This window comes from Protomyctophum parallelum, assembly GCF_964188405.1.
Source record: "Protomyctophum parallelum genome assembly, chromosome: 2".
NCBI classification, from domain to species: Eukaryota; Metazoa; Chordata; class Actinopteri; order Myctophiformes; family Myctophidae; genus Protomyctophum; species Protomyctophum parallelum.
In genome coordinates this window covers 56,615,676-56,627,854 of record NC_139699.1, presented here as the reverse complement: position 1 = coordinate 56,627,854, position 12,179 = coordinate 56,615,676, and the positions used below count along the sequence as shown (strand labels likewise).

General features: G+C 47.3%; 1 protein-coding gene across 10 annotated transcripts in view; it reads right to left on the bottom strand.

The window, feature by feature from the left end:
* shf (Src homology 2 domain containing F) overlaps positions 1-12,179 on the bottom strand; it is a 169,030-nt gene that overhangs the window by 48,486 nt on the left and 108,365 nt on the right. The window lies entirely within an intron of this gene.

Here is a 12,179-nt window from a genome sequence, read left to right as displayed (position 1 = left end):
AGCTAACCAATTCAGGTGAGAGGGACAGCATATTTATACTAGTGATGGAAGTGAAGAGTTTTGAAAGGAGGCGGGCAGAAGAGAGAGGGGGCCTGGGGTAGCCTCGGTACACAGGCTTTGAAAGGAGGCAGGGAGAAGAGAGAGGGGGCCTGGGGTAGCCTCGGTACACAGGCTTTGAAAGGAGGCAGGGAGAAGAGAGAGGGGGCCTGGGGTAGCCTCGGTACACAGGCTTTGAAAGGAGGCAGGGAGAAGAGAGAGGGGGCCTGGGGTAGCCTCGGTACACAGGCTTTTATCTCCGTTCGCATTCACCTAAGAAATGAGGTGAAACTTGCAGCACCTGCGACAGCACACGGTGCAACCTGCCGGAGTGTTGGCTAATCATCACCACGGCTGGAAACAGCCCCAGCCTGCGGCTTTCACATGTCTGTTCTGTTCTGTCAGCCCTCGCTTCTCCTCTCACCCCGGCGTCGCTCAATCATTGTTTTGCCCTGAAACCAACACTTTCCCCATAAACGTCGCTATTATGAGAGGAAACACGCTGTTAAGTTGCCCGTTGTGCCCTGGCCTACTTGGAACGATGCAAGTTGGAAATGCATGCCCCACCCAGTTAGTATATTATGCAGATGTCAGAACACATTGTGATGCCAGCTCCATATATGGAGATGTCCAGAGCCTGGGCAGGAGCCCTGCACTCCATGTGGGGGTGTGGAACGTGTGTGTCACATTTGAAGTCGGCGGGGCGAACGGTTCTCGGTGAACGTGGATTTCAGACATACAGAGACGTGGCACATTTATAGATAGATGGGGGGGGGGGGGGTTACAGAATTAATTAAGTGCTGGTGAAGTAGCGCTGTAGTCTGTTGCATGCTGGTTGGGAAAGAGGTCAAAAGAAAACTGGAAAATGAAATCATGTGGATCTCGGAATCCAGAATGGGAACGGTGAACACCGGGAAAGTGGAACCTTGGACATTTCAAATTTGGGCAAAGTTGATCAGAGCACCATTGACTTAACATGTGGCCTACTGGCAGTGTGCAAGCAATATGGCACTGATTAGCTCTGGACACAGACTTCTAGACGAAGAAGCCACGACCATATAAATACCGGCATGCTGGATTCAAGCACTCGCAAAACACTTGATGGCATGAATGGTTTCATGTATTTGCTTACCTATACCATCTAGCCCAAACTGTGTTGAACAAACACAACGCTATACTCTACCTACAGTATACATACTAGAACACCAGCGCTGTCCCCTCAGGAAGTATCGTGCCCTTTGAGACCATCCCTCTCCCTTCTCCCCCTCTTTCTCCTCTTCTCAATCTCCTTCAACTCACATCAAGCCATTAGGAGCTATAGCAGGCCTTCCTCTAGGGCCGCATGAAGCCGCTAACGGGCAGCCGTGGACTAATGCGATGCGAACAGAATGAAATATTATGCCACACCACTGCATAATTGCCTCTCAGCCCAAGGGAGCTCTTGCAGAAGAAAAAAAAAAGAGCAATACGTTGTGCCTAATGGAGCAAAACTGAGCAACGGAAGGGGTGTGGAGGGTGAGGCAGAGAGAGGTGAGGCCCAGATCTACCGCCATCTCTGCCGTAATCTCTCGCTTAAAGAGCAACTCCTCCCCTTTGATCTCTCACTTGCTAAAAGGAATCGGCATTACGAGACCCCGGGCGAGGTTGCGTGGCCTGTCTCCTTAGTGGAAGGGCAAACGGCAAGAGGGAGATAGGAGTAAGAGCAGCGGAGGGGGAGCGAGGGGGGAGAATCAATGAGAGGATCAGGAGGGGTATAAGGAGAACTGAGAGGGGCAAAGAGGAGAACGCCGGGGAGTAAATCCTGGCTCCTTTAATTGGAAGCGCATTGCCTTGGATAAACTGCTGTGAGGGATTAAGACTCCCGGCATTGGTGTGTGCGTGTGTGTATATATGCGTGTGTGTGTGTGTGTGTGTGTGTGTGTGTGGGTGTGTGTGTGTGGGGTTGGGAGGTGGGGGGCGGTGTCGCAGCAGAGCCTTGCTGACAGACCGCTGCGTCAATGTTCTCTCAGTAGGACCCGCATCCTTTTCCCTCTGATGTGCTTTCATTCCCTCTTTATGCACATTTTGACATGACACTGAGTGCCTTCCTCTCTCTCTCTCTCTCTCTCTTCCTGACGGCCCCTGTTGAGGCACGCTAAGGTAAGCTGGGTGGGGATACATGTGTCGGGCTAGATTACACAGACGGCTTCCACACAGTATGGGGACCGCCGCAATTTGTTGCACAGCTGCAGCTCGTCTCCCCCTCCCTGACCTCTACCCTCTATTTAGGGGTCGGAGGTCAGGCGCCACGCCCTCTCTTGATGTGCCTCGGAGTCCTCCTCGCCGGATACCGCAGTTCCCCTTCCAGATGCTGCACTTCCTGAACCTCGCCCCTCTGCCGACAATTTTGACCTCTACTACCTACACCCCCCCCACACACACACATACACGCACGCACGCACGCACGCACGCACACACACACACACACACACACACACACACACACACACACACACACACACACACACACACACACACACACACACACACACACACACACACACACACACACACACACACACGCACACACACGCACGCACACACACACACACACACACACACACACACACACACACGCACGCACACACTGCCTTATGTTGGAACCCAAACAGTGGGCTGCAGTATATGTGCTCACAAGGTCAGAGACAAAGAAAAGAACAACTTTAAAAAGGAGGAAATGTGAGATCTCTTCTACCACAGGAACTTTGCCCGGAACCAGAAAGACTACACTAATTGGTCAGGCGCCGTGTCTCGCTTCAAGGGAACACAAGGACATAAATAAGAAACATAACACACAAATACAGTAATGAAGCACTAATAAGCCAAGGCAGTGATGTCTTGAAATAGTTTAGTGGTCTAATTTATGTCCCACCGATGACATAATACAGACCGTCGTCACTCTAAACTGCAGAAGTTGATGAAGTTTTGGTCCGAGCCAATGGCTTTAGTTGGTCTTCCAGTATTGATATTCCCCCGGCAGTAAATAACGTAGAACAAAGGCATGGCAGAGCGGAGGGGACATTCCTGGAGGTGTACTGTAGGCTGGACGCTGTGCAGGAGGCAGACTGACTGTCTGGAGGTGTACTGTACTGTACTGTACTGTACTGTACTGTACTGTACTGTACTGTACTGTACTGTACTGTACTGTACTGTACTGTACTGTACTGTACTGTACTGTAGGCTGAACGCTGTGCAGGAGGCAGACTGACTGTCTGGAGGTCATTGTGCTGCAGTCACAAAATAAATTACAAATCTTGTAGTCTCTGATCTTTATTGTTCCTCAGCTCAGTTCATGGATCTTAAGGTCAAAAAAGGGCTTGGGCCTCCTATCTTGGAGGAGATACCTAGGAACCTACTCGATCCAGCACAGGCTTCTTTTTACTTACGTATGGAAAGGACATGTTTTTATTCCGTTTCTGAGTGCTACAACTTAACCACTTTCAGTCTGGCTGAATTCTTTTTCACTATTTGTCGTAGGATGAAGACAATTTACAACTGCATCTACCGGATGCATAACAACAGCAAGAACCATAAACCATTAACACCCAATTCACACACGGGGTGCCATTTTGAAGATCCGTTTTACAATGGGGTAATACAGAAATTGCCCTCGCTCTGCGCACAATGGTATTATGAAAGGCATATCGGCCCGTGTTGAACGCACTCGGCCCGTGTTGAACGCACACACATATTATGGCATACGGCGTTCCTGAATATTTTAGCATTGTGGTAGTGTCCATATGTTAATTATTTTCGCTTTGCGCAATTTGCTATTAAGCCCCTTGACCTAAAGACACTCAGCGCATAACGATTAGACGTGGGTCTGACCACCTCATAAACGCAACAAGCACTGTTTGATTTTACACTTGAGCGGCTCTGGGAGGCTGCTAGAGTGTTGCCATGTCTGTTTATTATAAGCGGCTTCTTTTTCTGTAAAGTTGCTTGTAAATATTGGTAGTTGTACTATTTTGTGGTTGCTTTTCTTGTTTCTAAAGTGGTTATTTGGGCTTTTCTCCTAATGTTGTTTAAACCAGTGATCCTCACACAGCACATTCCCATGTCAAGGATCCCCAGATGAATGCATTTGCCCAACTAAGGACGGCTAATCCAAAAATTAAATAAAACATTTCCAAGATTACTTTTGAAAATAGCAGATCTATACCAGCTCACAATGCATCACATTCATTCATTAAAACTATGAACTCTGACTGCAGGGGGATATATATATATAATGATCATTATAACAATGTGCAAGAACATATTTAAAAATAAGGAAGAACTTTATATTTGTGGACAATCAAAATATATATTTTTATTTTAATGCAGTGTCATTAAAATTAATCTGGATATGGCAGACTCACTATCTAGAAAATATAAACATGGCACTTCATTTAAAATAGGTTGCAGACCCCTGTTATATGCGCTTATTTTTATAGACCTATTTACTTGTTTCTATGAGACATGGCAACAGCCTTGTTTTGTAAAATGTTGAGATTAGAAACAGCCATAATTCTTTCATTTCTCAACCTTAAAAATAAATAAAAACATCTCCATAATCCTTGGGAAGTTTGCTGTATCACAATCCTTGGGAAGTATGCTGTATCACCCGATTCAAGTCTTCTTCAATAAAATGCTACGAGCGAAGACCATATACCATCGGGGCCACAGGCACAGCAGCATTCAACTCATTCCTTCATCATGACTTGAATGAAATAAAAAATATATAATAAACGTTATTTTACTGGTGTTTTTCAATAGAAACAAATTATTTTGAGGCATAAAGGTGACAGCATGCAGTGCAATAGGAATAATTAACCCAAATGTGACAAAGTCATGTCATGTCTTCTATGGTGCCAGCCTGAAGAAATGTAATACCACGATCCCCAAAGTGTGCATTCCGTATGTGACATCAGCTGACTGTTAAAGAGAATAGTACGGACATGTTGATTGGGTACGTCTCAAACACGCCTTAAACACACCCATGACTAATTCAAGGCCGTTTTGCGCAATCCACGGGGTGTCGAAAGCGCTTCTTAAAATGCACCAAAATTGCAATATGACATACAACACGCCCCCAGCTCATAAAACTGTAATATGATTAGTAATATTATTTGAAGTCCTTAATGGCACCCCATGGTCTCTTAAGAACTAGATTGGCATAATATAGTCATTGCTGAGAGCACATAATTAAGCAATATTACACGAGAGGGTGTGGGTTAACGTGATTATTGCCACGACAGGGATGCGGTCAGGAACAAGACGGAGTCGAGTTCCGCAAGCAGTAGTCACTACGACCACAAATGTCCCATTTTTTTGTTTTTCAACTCCAGTATTGAATGCTTCTGTGGAAAAAACCAATAAACAAAGTTAAAAAAAATAAAATATGCTGAGAAGCGTTCAACTCTTCAACGATTATAGTCTTTAATATATTCTCTCTCGTTGTCATGCCTTGGTTCATGAACTGGACAGATTCGACCTAATGGGAGAGAGAGAGAAAGCGAGACAGTTCTCTCTGTAAATCCAGAGTGTCTTTCTCGTCCAACTTACACTATACATACATACATACAGTACATGCAGGAGGAGCCCTCTAGGCATATTATCATGGCAGTGAGCGCGGAGCCGGCCTCTCTCTGGATTCAATCAAAGACATTAACTGTAACCAGCCTGGCAGCCGGATAGTGGATAGTGCTGCACCTTGACTGAATGACCCGCCAATACCCCCACCCACCCCTCCACCTTGACTGAATGACCCGCCAATACCCCCACCCACCCCTCCTCCACCTTGACTGAATGACCCGCCAATACCCCCACCCACCCCTCCTCCACCTTGACTGAATGACCCGCCAATACCCCCACCCACCCCTCCTCCACCTTGACTGAATGACCCGCCAATACCCCCACCCACCCCTCCACCCTGACTCAACGACCCGCCAATACCCCCACCCACCCCTCCACCCTGACTCAACGACCCGCCAATACCCCACCCACCCCTCCTCCACCCTGACTGAACGACCCGCCAATACCCCCACCCACCCCTCCTCCACCCTGACTGAATGACCCCTCAATACCCCCACCCCTCCTCCACCTTGACTGAACGACCCGCCAATACCCCCACCCAGCCCTCCACCCTGACTGAACGACCCCCCACTACCCCCACTCACCCCTCCTCCACCCTGACTGAATGACTCGCCAATACCCCACCCACCCCTCCTCCACCCTGACTGAATGACCCGCCAATACCCCCACCCACCCCTCCTCCACCCTGACTGAATGACCCGCCAATACCCCCACCCACCCCTCCTCCACCCTGACTGAATGACTCGCCAATACCCCACCCACCCCTCCTCCACCCTGACTGAATGACCCGCCAATACCCCCACCCACCCCTCCTCCACCCTGACTGAATGACCCGCCAATACCCCCACCCACCCCTCCTCCACCCTGACTCAACGACCCGCCAATACCCCCACCCACCCCTCCTCCACCCTGACTCAACGACCTGCCAATGACTTCTAAATTCTGACAGTTTTCTGAAATACCTCATGTTTCTGTATCAGTGGTGCTCAATATTTCATGTCAAGGACACCAAACGTTATCTGTATTTGGCCACCGACCAGCATCTGGAAATATGTTGTTCCAATGACCCCCCCCCCCCCCCCCCCCAGAAGCAAAGATTTGAGTCGTTTGTTCAATAAAGTAATTCTTTACCAAATTAATGGTGTGCGACAGTGCGGGCCCTACCTCCTTCCATGATTGCCTGATTGGCCCTGCAGTCACTGTCACCAGGTGCGTGTAAATAGGTATGCTCTGATATTCAGCATCGGTCTCATAATATTGATTCACACCATTGATAGTCTGTAGCCTACATATCTTATGTACGTTCATGCATTGCATATATTCACCGATACATTATTTATTATGTATATTATTTATACATATTTTAACAGACAGTCCACAGTCAGGAGAGTTCACATCCAGTTCAGATGTGTCCAGTGACTGGACATTATCTGAACTGGATCTGAACTCCACAGTGTTATAACGTTGTTTCATATTTCCTCTCTACTCTCACCCGTTACTATATGCTGCGCTTCACACTTACGAGTACGACATCAGAATTTCAACATGGGGGATCAATCAAGGTTTATCTTACTTTATCTCTACCTTTCTATTACAGGGTGAAGGATTTGATGTACACTAGAGCAATTTTATCTATCTCTGTGTATCAGTACCACCCACTCACTGGCATATAAAAGCTAGAGAATTTGCAGCTGCTAAGCATTTCGAGGGGGCATTGTGGATGTGTAGGATTTGATTGAAGGGATCTCCCCTGCACTAGAGCAGGATTAAATGTGATTGACTGACTTCGCACCCGGTGGAAAACAATGCACAGAAATAATCTCAGGCTTCGAGGGTTTACCCTCTCCCCTGCCGCAGTCCTTCTTAAGACAAAATCCAAGGCCGTGCGCATCTTATTATCAACGGCTATTGTTATCAGCTAGGTCAAGACTGTGCTTTGTGTAATCACCTTGACTGCAGCGCGATATCAAAGTGAGGAGACGCCAACGCTGTTAAATACACTTTGAACACGGGGGCATATTCACTGAACTCACTGTGCACAATGCAAACTATGGAGGAGGCAACATGTGAGAGCAGAGCAGTAACATGATATTATACAAATGGTAACTCAATGACATCGTTAAATGTGCACCGGGCAGTTTGGTCCAGTGTGCAGCGTAGCTGGTCGTCTTGGCGACGCCGCGTGAAACCGCCACAGAGTCAATCTCCAGTGCACAGTGGAGGATGTCGATGGGATGGTGTTTTTGATTCCCGGTATGTGGCCAACTGGCTGTTCAGTTGCAGGCTGCCATTTAAATGAGTAGTTGTGCAGGCCACTATTATATTTGGCTTACTGTAGCCATCTAAATATGGCAGGTGTGTACAGGATATATTAGTAATGATGACGCAGGGACACAATCACGCAGTGAAACTGAATTGAACCCAGGATTCGAACCCAGGTCTCCTGTGTGGGAAGAGCCAAACATCTTAACCGCTACCCTAGGAGGGAATTAACCCTTTGTCAGGGAAGATATTAGGGTTAGGTAGGGTTAGTAATGTCGGATTATTGGGACGTCAAACTAACTCTTTACGCAGAGGCTCTGAGCCACTCTGCTACAAAAGCACTAGGCACTCTCCACAACTTTAACCTGATTGAAACCCAAAGAAAAGGTGAGTGGAGTCGCAGCTGTTTAAAAAAAAAGGTGCTCGCTCTGCAACAGAGGCACTCGATTGCGAGACGTTAAGCGGAACAAAAGCCTCTGATCCCGGGGACATATAAGCCGTCTCCACGGCTTCTGATTTCAATCTTTTTCTCATCCCCCCCCCCCCCCCCCAAGGTCTATCGTGTCGCGGCACTTGGGGGGCTTTGAGCTATCTGGAAGGCCACCCAGAGGTAGAGCGTGTCAGTCAGAGAGCTGGCTGACAATCAGAGGTGATTGCTCCGTGACCCGTGGCGGCCGGCTGGCTGGCTGCTGAGGTTTTCGCTCCGGTCTGCAGTGAGCGAGTGTATAGGCACTCCGCAGGGAGGCAACGTCTTGGCTCACACACCCAACCCCACCACCCCCACCACCGCCACGAGAGCAGACCCAAAGCAGTGCTGTCTGTCAGTTTTGGCGCTCACAATCTCACCCCCTGGTTTCAATGTCATTTCCATGCCGATGCATTGTTTTTGAACAGACACGGCAAAGACAAAGGGATACATTATTAGTGTTTGATTGGGGCAAAAGCCTTGTACGTGCAAAAGGGTTACTTTTCGGGAAATGGAGAAAACAATACGAAACTGAGTTCCAGTGGATCAAATTTAGTTACTCTATAATTTAGTCAAAAGCGCCACTTTTACTTTCAAAAAGGTGATAGTGATATCTCACACCTTAGTAGATCTACTATTTTCACTACTTTTGTGCACTCTCGTATGACAAAGTTGTATGACAAAGTAGGTCATTAATCTACGGGCGGTAAAACACTTTTCCAAATTGGAAACGAGGTGAAAAGCACCTGCAGTCAGCAGAGCTTTGATTCCTCCAGTCCAGCGTGCTTGTCTGTGTGTGCCTCTATCAGCCCCACACCACATAATTAAGGCACAGAAGCAGCAGCCACGGCGTTCTTTCATGCCTTTCCTCCTCCGATGCGATCCTTCTCTTCAGGCTCACACATCATGCCAAGCGTGTGGTGTGGTGGTGGTGGTGGTGGTGGGTACCCCTTGTGAGCTGCCCGCTGCCTGCCCGGTCTCCAGGCATGCTTCTTTTACTAAAAAACTGGAATGACTGGATGCCAGCTCTGGAGAAAGCCTCCAATTTGTGCTTTAAGGAGCAGCTGCACCATTTTGCGGTGTGGGCTTCCTTTACAAACATGCCTCCCTGTAATGCTGGACGAACGAATGCTTATTGATGCAGGAATGAATGACACACGCGGACACTTCCAGGCAGCCTCGCAGGGAGGTGCCACGTTTGAAAGCCAAACGTTATGAAATGTCCTCTCTCTCTAAAGTGGTACTTGTTGGAGGTGCATTTATTCGCTATAACAGATGGGATGTACGTACGGTATAGACATGAGATACTAAGCCGGGAGTATAATAAAGAAACATATGGCCCTATAGCACAGTTTGTGCTTATTGTACAGTACTGGAAGTATGATACGAACTTAGGGAGAAGCAATTTGAGAGTGAGGTAAATGAAGAATAGCAGAAGGACACTGGCGGTCACAAATTGTATTCTGCTGCTTGTCTTCAGGTGTGTGTGTGTGTGTGTGTGTGTGTGTGTGTTTATTTGCAGGTCCCCCAGATGGCCTGAGGGAATCGATGCTGAAGACAGTGCACAGACATGCATAATAGCATTCGTTCCTTCACTGCAGCACTGGCTGAGAGAGAGAGCTACTGTACCAGCCTATAGTGAGATGACACACAGTGACACTACACAACCAGAAAAAGGCAAAAAGCACAAGAAGAAGAGAGATTGGAGAAAGAGAGGGAGAAGACAGACAAATAAATAGGAATAGTACTGCGCACACGCACACGCACGCGCACACGCACACACACTAACTAAATAACCAAAGGGAAAAATACATGGTTTCTGTATGAACAAGAGTGGATTTATTCTTCTATTCTTTCTTTTCTCCTCTTCATCTTCAACAGCGTATCATCGCGGCTTATAGCTGAAGTTTTAATTTTCTTTCTCCACAGCCATGGGCGAGAGAGAGAGAGAGAGAGAGAGATAGAGAGATAGAGATAGAGAGAGAAAGAGTGGGAAAGAGATACAGACACTGGTCCCCATCGAAAACATAATTTATTTATAGTGTTTTGTTTGTGTTTCTTCTCTGTGGGATGACAGCTGTACTACATTTATATTAAGTATTACCACCTCGGTTGTTGATTTGAGAAGAAAATAAATACAGCAGAAAAGTCATTAATTCAGTCTTTAACAACCAGAGTGGGGTCAATTCCAGAACACAGACAAGCTTAAATAAAAATTGAGCTTCCCGTTATCACGAAAAGGGCTACTAATTAACAAAGGCTGGAATCCAGTAATGACTAATTAGTTGGATGTGGAGTTTAGAAGAGCATGATGTAAAACCCGGTGGTGGATCCTATACGTCTGTTTAGTACTCTTACTGCGTCCTCCTATATGTAAATGACCGACCCACTTCAAGGCCACCACACGGACGACGACGACGACGACGCCATTGATTCCAAGCTGGGGTGGCAATTACAGCTCGTTAGGCCTAAGGTGAAGGCTCGTTAATGGAAGACGAATGGGATGGCCAGGCTTGGAAAGGTGCCCCGTGTCTATACCTACTATGTACATGAATCACAGAGGCCTCCGAATGCATCGCAAACAGGGCCGTGTCACGTACACACCGAGAGGCAAAGCACTAGATCAAGACCCTGACAAGGCGGGCAGCAGGTAAAGAGATGTGATTAGTCTTTGCTCTGTGGACTGTGTTCCTCCCGGATAATAGAAATTCCGTTTGGAACGAGACTGGGTGAAATGCTAAGAAACCCAAAATCCTTTTTTTTTCTTCTTCTTCTCTCGACCCAGAAAATGAGGGCTTAATGTGAAGCAGTGACAGGCTTGGCTTGGCTCCCGCTGCCTGGAAGCAGAGAGAGAGAGAGAGAGAGAGAGAGAGAGAGAGAGAGACTCTGAGCCTTATGGGAGAGGAGCAATTCTTTTCTGCAGGGCTCCCTTCTGCTCTCTGCGCCTATTGTTCCTCAGCCGAGATAAGGCTGGCTGTGTGGATTAGAGGAGAGTGCATCCAGAGTTCAGGTCCAGTATGACTGTGTGTGTGTGTGTGTGTGTGTGTGTGTGTGTGTGTGTGTGTGTGTGTGTGTGTGTGTGTGTGTGTGTGTGTGTGTGTGTGTGTGACTGGAACTGTCACTGTCAATGGGATTGGGAATGCGACAGGGGAACACAGCAGGGATGAGAGGATCAGAAGAAAATATGAGCAATTGAGAGGTATGGAAGGTACAGTATAGGATAGAAAGTAGAGAAGAGGAGAGTATGTTACTGCAGACTCTGCTGTGTAATCTACTCGCCTGTGCTCTATAGTCTACAACACCACTGGTGCTCAAACATTTTCATGTCAAGGACCCCTGCGTTGATGTGGACGTGGACACTTTGTGTGATAATACTTTGTTCCAGGGACGCCCATAAGAACTGATTTGGGACGTTAAGCAATTCTCAAAACAGCAGCAGTGGCAGATTATAGGGTATATTAGTAAAGCTCTGTTCTTCCCTAGGACAAAAAAAGGCAAATAACCGCAAATGACTGCAAAAGACAGCAAAAAAGAAAATGTCACCGTGCGCTGCACGAGTATGCATGCGTGAAATCTCCCCCCCCCCCCCCCCCCCCACACTACAGTCTCGCGTGGCCAGACTGTTGCCTCTCACAGTTTTCAAAAGCTTCCGTCTTACAGTCTGGAGCAACGGAAGCTCTGTCTGAGACTCCTCCCCACTTCCGTTTCGTCTTTACAGTCGCTCACCTTTATCCAAATATAAATAGAAACCAGACACCAACCAGAAATTATAAAAAATAATAATGTAATAATGTAATAA